General features: G+C 50.7%; 1 pseudogene; it reads right to left on the bottom strand.

Annotated features, from left to right (window-relative positions):
• Positions 1-3,688: 3,688 nt before the first annotated feature.
• LOC119811951 lies at positions 3,689-5,921 on the bottom strand (annotated as a pseudogene).
• Between the last annotated feature and the right edge of the window lie 5,312 nt (positions 5,922-11,233).

The following is an 11,233-nucleotide window of genomic DNA, read 5'->3' as shown; positions in this document are numbered from 1 at the left end:
ATGATCTTTGCTGAGAGGCAGTTATCACGACTTGTTCCTTAAAAGATGCTCAGTGAGATAGGAAAACATGTGCATCTCTGTTTTTATTGATTCTAAACAAATGGTTAATTAATGACTCCTGCCTTACATGATTGGTCACATTTCATAAGCCAGAAGAAAAGACTTCTATTATTTATGATCTCTACTCTTTGATAGGCTAGCAGACACAAACTTTAAAGTTGGTCTTAACTGAGCAAGTAGCTCTGAATGCAGGCTAACCCACCAGACATCCTTGATTAAGTGTGGACACTGGGCAGCAGGAGCCAGCCTGGGCACGGAGCACGAAATGCATGCAACCAGCCCCTGGGGGTGTGCTTCTGCAGGTTGTCCAAGGTGTGTGGTCAGTCTGCAGGCAGCACTGCCCACTCTGCATGGTCCTGCACCAGGACAGCTGTTGAACTCATCTGTCCAGGAGTTCACAGCCTCTCAATGGCCCTAGCCCAGGCTGGAAAGGAGAATTCAAAGCTCGGTCGGTGTTCAAGCATAAATTGCCTTTGCTCTCCCTGCTGGTTTGAATTATGTTCACCGTGAAAGGGAGGGATGAAGGGTGTGGTCTCCTCTTAATGATACTTAGGAGAGGAAAATCACTTTAATCATCAAACTCCCCGAGGACATACAGTCTTCGGAATTTCTTTGTGGTTGAAGCCAAAAGAAACCACCAGGGAACCAGATCAGAAAGCAAAGCAAAGCCAAGCCGTGTTTCCCTTGGCCCACGGGCTGCTCATGGCTGGCTGAGTCTTCCTGACTCAGGGGACACTTTTTTTTTTTTTTTAAGACAGGTGTCTCATGTCTCAGGCTAGCTTCAAACTCACTGCACAGCTAGGATGATCCTGAAGTTTCTCATCTTCCTCTCTTTGCCTCCCAAGCACTGGGCTTTACAGCCATGCCCCTCCCCCACCTCCGGCCAACAGCACAACCTGTGTCTATTCCATGCTGGGGTTGATGCCAGGGCCCTATGCATGCAAAATACATACTACTAAGCTACATCCTTGGTCAGCTTTCTTTCCCTTTTTGAGACAGGGTCTTGTATAAGTAGCATGCTCCCCTGATAATTTATATGTAGCCAAGACGGCCTTGAACTTTTGAAAACCCTCCTACCTCAGTTTCAAAATGATAGGATTATAGGTTTATACCACCATACCCCATCGCTGGGTACTGAGGATTTCAGTGGGAAAAGGCTGCCCTACAGCTGATCAGCAAGGACATTGGGCGAGATAGGAGAACAGTAGACCAGCAAGGTGTGGAACACGGTTGGCAAGTGAGCGGAACACGCGCCGATTCTAGGCTAGGTGCCTCCTGCTTTCTCTCTTGCCTATAGGAAGTCAGAGCAAAATGCTGCGACCAGAAGAAAGTACTTTTACTGTCATTTACTCTTCACAGTTCTCGTCTCTGTTGGCAGTGATGGCTGACGTACAGGCGAGAGATGCACTGCACACAGGCCCCACGAGGTCATGAAGAGGTAGTCTGGCACCTAAGGGCTCGGTAATGAACTTGGGTTAAAAGCTACGGACTGTGTCCACTCTACCTAAGTCAGAAAATGTTTTCAGCCTTAAGAAAGTCTGTGTCAACTACCCACATCAGTTCAATATAGCCAAAAAGCCAGAGACAGCAGGTAAAGAAGCTGACGAATCTGTGGTTCCATAAAACTCTATGTACAGAAACGGCTGAGCCAAACTTGGCCAGCTGCGTCTATGTATACAGGCCCCTGGAATAATGATGAACCCGCTGGAAGTCAGAAGTAAAAAAGCCGTATTGAGGGATGGCAAGGTGGCTCAGTGGGTAAGTGCACTTGCTGCCAAGTCTACCAACCGAGTTTTGATCCCCAGGACTCAGAAGGTGGAAGGAGAGCACTGGCTCCTGCAGGGTGTACTCTGCCTGCCCCCTCCTCCCACAGTGCTCTTTGACAACACAGAACTCTGTAGAATGCCAATCACTCCCTGGAGAGGTTGGCTGGGAACTGCCAGCATCCTCGGAGAGGATGGGACCATTTGCAGTCGCTGGGGTAGGGCAGCAGTCTGCGTGTGCTGACTAACTCCCTGATTCATGTCAGCCCACCCATTGCTGTCACATGATTGACTGTGGCCCCTTGTCCCTTCTAAACAAACACCATTTGTGTGGTCTGTGAGAAACTCTCCTCTGGTGATTCTTCTTTCTCCTCTCCTCCACCCTGCAGCCCTTCCTTTCTTGGGGTTACTGAAGTTTGTTCTTCGAGGCCAGTAAACATCTTGTTCTGTGGTAGAATCCTTCCAAGGCTCCTGCATCCCCTTCCCACCTCCCCAAGCCATCCCAGATTAGGCAGGTGGCTGCATCCAGCACCTCTGGGGCTCTGTCCCGAGTCTGCACCAAGGCTGGGCCGTGTCCAGGCCCCTGGGTTCATCCTCCTTACAAACACACTGGGGCTTCCTTGGCGTTTACTTACTGCATTCTTCCAGCCATACCCACTTATCCCAGCTGGCTGCCTTCGGTTTGGCCTGGAAATTCACACCGCAATTGTAAAGGCTCGTCCTGTTCTGAGTTTCATAGCTGGTCTGGTTTCCATCACTCCCCTGCAGCTTTGATTAATGCTGATTCTTAATGCTGCTTCTGGTTTTAAATGCCCACTCACAAATCATGTTGTCCTACCCCAAAACCGCGTCTGCTAATGATGAGCAACAATATCACACTGACGATGGATAACGCAGCCTAGATGAGAATGACCTGAATGGTAATGGCTCCGTGGCACGGCACCAATCAACTTTGGGAAACAAGCATGGTTTCAGGGCTGAAAAGATGGCTCAGTGGGCTAAGTGCTTGCTGTGCAAGCATCGAAGACCTGGGTTTGAATCCCCAGAACACACATAAAACCAGACATGGTAGTGCACTCACAATCCCAGCATGACCTGCAGGATGGGAGGCAGAGACCGCAGAATTCAGACCCTGAAAGCTCGTGCCTAGACTAGCCTAGTGTCTGCAGCAACAAACCAGAATGTCTCAATTACAAGGAAGGAGAGGACTGTCTTGTAGCAGTTTTCTTCAGAGACTGAAACGTTCTATCCCACAGGGAAGCTCTTGAAACAGAAAGGTAAACAACTCAAAATAGCTGCAGAAGTCCCTGAAACTGACCAGATTAATTAGGCCCCTCCCTGCAAGGTAAGCAATAAAAGCCGAGCTTCCCCTTCTCGGGAAGCTGCTCTGTAAGTTGTTCAGGGGAGCAGAGCTGTAAGGACTCTCAGACCAGACCAGCTGCTCTGCTCGGAGGAAGTAGAAACCAGCCAAGCTGCTTCCAAGAGGTTTAAATCAGAGCCACTTGGAAAAGACGCTCTCCAACCTGTTGAGATGCCTGTGGTTGTGCAGTGTGCTCCAGGTTTCCCAGATTTTGTGAGCTGTCACCCATACTGATGCTGCAGCTGTCTTTATTCCTGTAAATGACCCCTCACCCATCCTCCTGTAAGTGACCTGTGGGCTGTCACCTGTGCTTTGGTAATGCAGCTGTCTTTGTTCCTCTAAGTGACCCCTTACCCATCCTCCTGTAAGTGACCCCAATAAAACTCACTGGTTCACCAAGTTGGACATCAGTAGTAGTTGTATTTTGGTCTGTTGTAGGCGACCTCATTGTGGACAGCAGATATGTGTTGTGTCTCCCAGGAAAAGTTTTTTTTTTTTTTTTTTTTTTTTCTTCAGCTGCTGTTTATTGACACTCAGGTGGGCACTATAGCAACAGGCCTGGAGATGCTGCACAGTAGAATGGGAGGTGGAGGGTGTGACTGTAGTGACAGCTGAGAAGTGCGCAAGGAGCAGTGGGGGAGGCCAAAGCTGTTGGGGAAGCAAGTCCGGCCCGGGGCCAGAGGTTATCATCTCTACAGGAACCTGGGCCCCATGCCTTAAACCCCTACTCTAGCTGTCTCCTGACTCCAGGCCAGGGCTGGGAGTTCTCTGGGCAACTTTCTACAGGAGCAAAGTACACAGAGATGTTGCTGCCCCTTTGTGATAAAGCCAGAGGGTTTCCAATTCTGCATTCCTCTGTCACCCCTGGCTTGGGTAGGGCCATATGATAGACAGACAGCTGGGCTCTATTCCATGTTTCAGCGACAGTAATTTTCCCGGGTGTCCCAGCCCACCAGCGCCACACTCTGGCCCAGAGTGAGCACTACAAGCGTTGCTGGCCTAATGGATGGGATGGGGAAGGGGACGGGACAGGGGCTAGAAGAGGGGCTCCAGAGGGCCATCAAGGCACAGGCACTACACGCATGGTGTTGGTGAAGCCAGAGCCAGGGCGCCACCCAGTCAGCACAATGACCACATCTCCCTTCTTGAAGAAGCCTCGGGCCTTGCCAACATTCATGGCCAAATTCACACGGAGGTCTACATCCTCAGCCCAGGCGTCCTGCACTGCATCCTTACACAGCACAGGGAGATGCCACGCGTACAAATGGGCCCTGGCGAGCTGTCTGGGGATTGCGGGGGTCACGGCAATGATGGGCGCACGCGGGCGGTACCTGGCCACCTGGTGAGCACTCCTGCCAGACTTGGTGAGCACGATAATGGCCCCACTGCAGCACTTGAAAGAGGCCTCCACAGCGCCCACGGCAGCAGCTTCTGTGGGGTCGCTGGTGATAGGCGCCAGACGGCGGAGTTCCTCGAATAACTGCAGGTGGTAGATGGCGGCCTCCGCCTCACGGGCAATCAGGTGCTGCATGCGAACGGCCTCCAGAGGGTAGTCCCCTTTGGCGTCTCTCCTGACAGCATTGATGCAGTCTGCTCCATCTAGGACCGCATTGGCCACATCACTGCCCTCAGCACGGGTGGGGCGGGGCTTCTTGATCATGCTCTCCAGCATCTGTGTGGCACAGATGACTGGCTTCCCGGCGCGGTTGCATCGGCCAATCATCATCTTCTGAGCCAGGAAGACTTTCTCTGCGGGAATCTCAATGCCCAAGTCACCACGAGCCACCATGATCCCATCACTGGCCTCCAAAATCTCATCAAACCTGCGGACACCTTCGTGGTTCTCGATTTTGCTGATGATCTTGATGTTCTTGCCCTTCTCTCCCAGGACCTTCCTAACCTCGTGCACATCGGCTGCCTGGGATACGAAAGACGCAAACACCATGTCTACATCCTGCTCCACCCCAAACTTCAGGTCCTGGATGTCCTTTTCTGACACAGCAGGGAGGTCCACAGCAGCTCCGGGGAGGTTCACCCCCTTCTTGCTGCCCAAGGAACCACCATTCTCCACCTCTGTCCACCAGGAAGTCAGCGCCTTTCTCCTTCACCTGCAGTGAAATGCAGCCCATCATCTACGTAGATCTTGCTGCCCACTTCCACCACCTTACAGATGTTCTTATAGTCCAGCCACAGCGTGTTTCTCATCACACTTTTCCATGTAGGCGTTGTCCAGGGTGATCTTCAGGGTAGCTCCCTTCTTTAGCTCCCACTTCTTGCAGTGCCGTGCCTTTGATGAGTCCAGTCCGGATCTCAGGCCCCTTTGTGTCCAGAGCCACAGCAACAGGCCGGTAAAGAATGGGATCAGAGGCGAAGCTTTCTGTGGCTGCACGCACGTTCTTGATAGTTTCTGCATGGTACTCATGAGTTCCATGAGAGAAATTGAGACGAGCCACGTTCATTCCCGACTTGATCATCTCCTTTAGCATCTCCACAGACCGGGAAGCAGGACCAATGGTACAAATGATGCCAGTGTTGCGGGCCGTGATGGGTGCGGAGTCAATGTCCAGGCGGCACATATGTTCTAAGAAGGTGTCAGCCATGGCTGCATGCAGCTGCTGGGTTTGAATGAAGGCAGTCCCTGCTTCGCTGTGTGGTTTCGGCATGGTTCCTGAGGTCCTCGGACGTACTCCGGATCCTGCAGCAATACCCAAGTCAGACGACTGGAGGGTCAGGACGAGTCTCTGCTGTGCGCCCAGGAAAGTTTTTGTCACACAACAAGGACTGACCCCTGAGGCTGCCCTCTGACCCCCGGACACATGCTGTGTCATGCATGTACCTTCACTCACACACACGAAAATATACGCTATGTACCCAGGATATATAAGTCTACAACGCCTGCTCTCCGTTCTGCTCACTTTCCTGCCCTGTTCCTAACAAGCCTCAAAAGAGACAACTGTGCTCCCCCCAGGACCACAGTTTCAGCCTCTCTCCTCACAGTTCCAACACGGCTTGCCTTTGAGGCGTCTGGGCTCGGGCTGCAGGTGCATAAAACACATGCTTCTCACGTCATCCTGCAGTCTGCTCCCTCTCCATAAAATACTCCTCCTACAGCTCCCCACTGCAGGAGGGGAGGGGAACTGGTGGCTGCTTTGTTTTTTAATCAGCGTTGGCATTGGATCTTCCTGACTCTTCCTGCCTGGCTACAGGACTCCTGTCTGATTGTTGGGTTTCTATTTTTCACTAAAGGTTAAAAAGCATCCTTTTATTGTAACCCCAGAATAAATCATTTACTCTAGATTAGCTGTGATGTCCAAGACCAGGCAGACACAATGGGTGCCTCCTACTCGGCTGCCAGGTTCTTTTGTGTGAATGTGTATGTGCAGAGGTTATGAGGGTGATTTCGGGTACCTTCCTCTATCTCTCCACCTTAGTTTTTAAGACAGGGCCTCTCACTGAATCTGTGGTTCACACTGTTTGCTGCACTGGCCAAACAGGGAGCCCCCAGGACCCATCTGTCTCCAGCCCTCAACTCTGGGGTTTCAGGTTGTGTGCCCACCCTTGCCTGCTTTTTTGTGGGTGCTCAGGGTCTGAACTTGGGTTGTCATGCTTACACAGCAAGCACTTTCAACACGGAACCATGCCGAGTCCCCCAGTACTTAATGTGGCCGTAGAAGGGTATGTTTTCCTCAGTGAGACATTACTGGGAATGACATGGTGCAGCAGATTTAGATTTTTGTCAACTTCTCCTGCTGTCTTTAGGATCCCAATCAGGACGGCACTTTACGTGCAACCTCTCTGGCCTGTGTCTCCCACAAACCCTAATTCTGATAATACTGAGAATTTGGCAGAGGCTGGTCACATGGATTTGATGTCTTTTTTACACCAAAGTGTTCTTCTCCTTGGTGGCAGTTTGTTCTCTTAACTGATTTTTGTTTCTATTTTATTTTTGTGTTTTTTTAAAGATCTTACATTCTTGTTATTATTATGATGAGTGTGTGTGTGTGTGTGTGTGTGTGTGTGTGAAGGCGGGTGGATGAGTCCCTGAAGAGGCTAGAAGAGCCCCTTGGGCTCCCTGGAGCTGAAGTCACAGGCAGTGGTGCATCACTTGACAGGGGTACTGAGACTGAACGCTGGTCCTCTAGAAGAGGAGGAAGTGTGCTGTTAACCACAGAGCCATCTCTCCAGTCCCTTCACTGTGCTCTTATCTATACTTAAGTGTCTGCCTTGAGGCATCCTGGATTTGTGGCTTCTATTTGTGACTTCTGGGACGAGATAGAGTATATAATTCGTATTCTATAGCCTTGTGCAGTATGGGCCTAAGGTTTTGATATCTTATGGATACTTTGCTATATATCCCCTCTCCAGCTGAGATCCTGGAAAGAGCACATTCCCCACACAAGCTCCTGGATCATGGAACATTTTACAGCCCCCTTATATATGCAGGTAGTATATCCAGGCCTTTCTCTCTCTGCCTGGACTGTCTTAGCTTCCTGAACTCCCCGGAAAAGGCCATGTCAGCATGCACTTGAAGCCCGCCCTCCCAGGCTCTGAAGTCACTCACCACCTTGCCTTTGGAGTCCCCTGTAGGTGAGTATTTCTCTTCTCTAGTCCATGGACACTATTAGTGCTCCTCGGTCCCTTTGAGAAGGGACATCCATGTCGTTTGAGTGTACCCTGTTCTTGGAAAAACTGGGGAGCTTTTCATGCTACTTGGAAGAGTTTTATACAAACTGTGTTTTACACGGTGGCTGGCACAATGTGGGGGATGCACCTGTGCCCACTGAAGTGCACACAGCATGAATGAGTGAGTGAGTGAATAAATGAAGGAATGAATGAATGAATTGGATCAAGAGAACCTGAAGATTCAGTATCTGCAGCTTCCACAAGACCCTAGAATTTGGGGTCTTTATTTAGGGCCCAAATGAAGCACTGGGTGAGTCCAGGAGACCCCAAACAGACAGGGACTAGGTGCAGAGTCCACTACTCAGTGCCAACACACCCTCCTCTGCTGCTCTGTCCAACCCTGGTGACATCTGGGTTTCATCAGCGGTTCCTCTAAGAAATGTGGTTGTGTTACTGTCTTATAGCCAACTATGATCTCCTTTCCTTACAGAGAGAGAACTAACGGGTGGTGGTGGGAGGGGCAGACCTACCATAATGTGCCTTGTAAAAGTTGCAGGCAGTAATCCAAGGCAGGGCCCTGGCATGGCATTCAGATGCTCCTGCAGCCCGCTTTTCCAGATTCCGCATGCAGCACAGGCTCAAAAGCCCCAGCATGAGGAGGCAGTCAGGAGCTACCTTCCTCAAGCTCACTGCATAAGCAAGCACTCTACAGGTCTAACCACGGGCTTGGTTTGGTCCCTACAGCCTCAGAAATCATAGGCACTGCCCACCCCATTTGCAGTTCAGCAAGGTCTCCTCTCCCAACCTGTGTTTGCCAGAGAAACAGATTCTCACTTGCCACTACCTTTCTTCTCATGAGAATCCATCTAAAGCAGCAATTCTCAACCTGTGGGTCGTGACCTCTTGGAGGGTGGTCAAATGACCTTTTTACAGGGGTCTCATATCAGATATCCTGCATATCAGATATTTACATTACAGTTCAAAACAATAGCAAAATTACAGTTATGAAGTAGCAACGAAAATAAGTTTATGGTTGGGGGGGGTCACTGCAACATGAGGAACTATATTAAAGGGTCCTCAGCATCACGAAGGTTGAGAACCCCTCCTCTAAAGCATGAGCTGAACCAGAAAGGGTAATCAGCCTTGTCTGCTTCTCTGTTTATCAGAGAGCAAGGATACAGGCGTCGGGAAGAAAGGAAGCAAATTGGTAAAAAACCCATGGGGCAGCTGGGCTGAAGGTCGGAGGGGTCTTTCCCCTCCTTCACTGCCTTCAGGTTTTATACTCCTTCAAATTCTATATATGAAGTGCCAGCCACGATGGCAGCAGATCTCCAACAACTCTGTCCCCAGGTCTTTACCAGGGGTGACAGGACTGCGGGGGCCTAAGAAGAACCTAGCGATGTGGGCACAACAGAGCAGCTCAGGTGGCTGAAAACACTGAGACCTGCCGCTCCACCCCAGTTGTAGAGACCTGTGAAGGGGCCATGTAAATGGGAGAGGATGTTGGAAATGTTTTCGCTCCATTTCCCTGAGGAATGTTCACAGAGACCAGCAGAAAGGGCAGGTGACAGCGGAGAGGGAGGAGATCAGAGTTGATATCAAGATGTCACGGGGGCATGGTGCCACCAGACAGAGCCTGGCCTATGAGCACAGTGCCTGGAGCATGGCTGTCACTTGTGGGCACTGGCCTCGTGGAGCGTATGTGCTCGCCCATTTCTGGAGAGCTTGGTCTCTGAATGCTCGTGAGGTCACCTCCTCGGGGCTCTCAGACCCAGGGACACTATCTGACCCTGGAGGTTCTCATGGTCTGATGAAGTCAAAGCAAAAATGACTATGGCAAGAGGGCCAAGAGCCAAGCCTGCCCTCTCCCAGGACACGGGAGCAGAGCAGTCTGGGGATGTCATGAGTCATCATTAGCCCTTGGCTGTTTATTTTTCCTTTGGTTTGGCTTTGGTGATATTTCTTACATTCTAAAGGTCCTTCCTTCCTTCCCTCATCCACTTTCTGACTTGAGTTTTACTAAAGGCGTCATTTTTGCCATGAGGCTAAAGTGAGCATGGCTTAGGAGTCCAAGAGGCGGGAAGAATGAGCTAAAAGTAGGTCATACTTCAACCTAGAGCATGTCAGTACCTCTTGCATGTTTGGGGCTTCCTGTAGCAAACACACTTTTAACATACAGGCTTTAACATATAGGATGCAGTGTCTGACAATGAAGGCATGTAACCCACTGCATCTGGGACACAGCACTATTTAACCCACAGGGCTCCACTGCATCTTGGTCACAGATACAAGGCTGATGCAGTCTCAGTCCTCCCGGGGTGTAAAAAGGCCTCATGTGAAGACGGAAAAGGGGCAATGCAGGAAACTCCTGACATACCTGGCCCATAGACATAGGGCTGGTCTTTACAGTAGGGGTCCACTGTGCATATGGGGAGCATAAGAGCTTCCTGCTGGACTGTCTGAAGGCAATGAGCTTGGTATTCTGACCCATCAGACGTGTTTGTGTGTGTGCACGCACATGTGTGTGTTCATGTATGTTTGGGGGTACATACATGTGCATGCCTGCGCATGTGGAGGCCAGAAGACAATTTTCGGGTGTTGCTCCCCAGGCATTGTTCACCATTTTGTCTTGAGACACGGTGTCTCACTAGCCTACGGCTCATCAATTAGGCTTGGCTGCTGGTCAGCTAGCTCCAGGGAATCCTCCTGTCTCTGCACTCTCCGGTACCAGGATTACAGGGATGCACCACGCTGCCTGGCTTCTCTGCTCCATAAGTTCTGGGGATCTAGTTCAGATCTTCATTCTTGTACAGGGGACATTGGAAAACTGAACATTTTCAAGTTCTCAAGTGCTTTTAGACAGTGAGTGCGCTGAGTTCCCTCAGTGTGCACCGTTCCCAGACATCTCTATCAATTGTTTCCACTCGTCCTTGTACCCCGAGTCCTCGGGTCGTGCCTGAGATTGTAGCCCCATCCCTGCTGGCCTTCAGCCTAGAGGACAGAGTGGTTATAGCTTTGTGGGTTTTTGTAAAACCCTGTGGGGTTTATCACATGAAACAAATGGCATCGTGCGATTCGAGGCCATAGCCACACTGAGGCCCTGTTTGCCTCAATGGAATTAACGGAGAGGAAGAACTTACTAGGTTGGGCGGTCCAGAGAAAGAGGGCAAGCTGAGATGGTAAGGAAGACAGTGGGTTTGGCTCGACTGGCAAAATGCTGATGTAAGGCAACTCTGGAGGAGGGACAGGGCCCATAGGACAGAGATGGTGACAGTAAAGCACCAAGACTCTGAGGAACACCTGCCCAGGGATGTCTGGAAGGCAGCCAGCCCCATAGGAAGGAACTCAGGTTTATGCTGGAGCCAGATGTGGCCATCACTGGCAATTAGATGGGAAATAGTTCACAGGAACGGAGGAAGTTGCCCAG

The sequence above is a fragment of the Arvicola amphibius genome, chromosome 4 (assembly GCF_903992535.2).
Source record: "Arvicola amphibius chromosome 4, mArvAmp1.2, whole genome shotgun sequence".
Taxonomy (NCBI): domain Eukaryota; kingdom Metazoa; phylum Chordata; class Mammalia; order Rodentia; family Cricetidae; genus Arvicola; species Arvicola amphibius.
Note: the sequence above shows the minus strand (reverse complement) of the source record. Positions and strands in the feature narration are given on the sequence as shown.